The sequence below is a fragment of the Chinchilla lanigera genome, unplaced genomic scaffold (genome assembly GCF_000276665.1).
Source record: "Chinchilla lanigera isolate Chin_1 unplaced genomic scaffold, ChiLan1.0 scaffold00149, whole genome shotgun sequence".
NCBI lineage: Eukaryota > Metazoa > Chordata > Mammalia > Rodentia > Chinchillidae > Chinchilla > Chinchilla lanigera.
Genome location: NW_004955550.1, coordinates 1,021,404 through 1,021,841, shown reverse-complemented (window position 1 = coordinate 1,021,841; position 438 = coordinate 1,021,404).

The window sequence follows — 438 nt, the reverse complement described above, 5'->3', positions numbered from 1 at the left end:
TTTTTTTTTTTTTTTTTGAGACAGGGTCTCACTATGTAGTTCAGATTGTCTTTGAACTTGCTGTGTAGCCCAGGTTGGCCTCAAACTCATGGCAATCTTTCTGCCTCAGCCTCTTGAGTGCTGGGATTATAGGCATGCACCACCATTTCTGGTCCTTGTCACATTAAAAAAATTTTTTATTGGTACACTTTTGATATACATAATGATCATATTCATCATAAGGAATTTGTACCTGTACATAATGTATCTTTGATCCTTCTTTTTTTCCCTCTCCCCACTCCTTTCAACCCATCTACCCCTCCTCATTTACAAGAGCTTTGTTTCCATTATTTCCCTTCTATTCTCTTCTTTGTTTTTCTATTTCTTCCCTTTTCTCTCCCCCCTCCTTTGTTCCCTTCCCATTTGAACATTTTCTCCCTACTTCCCAATATCTTTCAT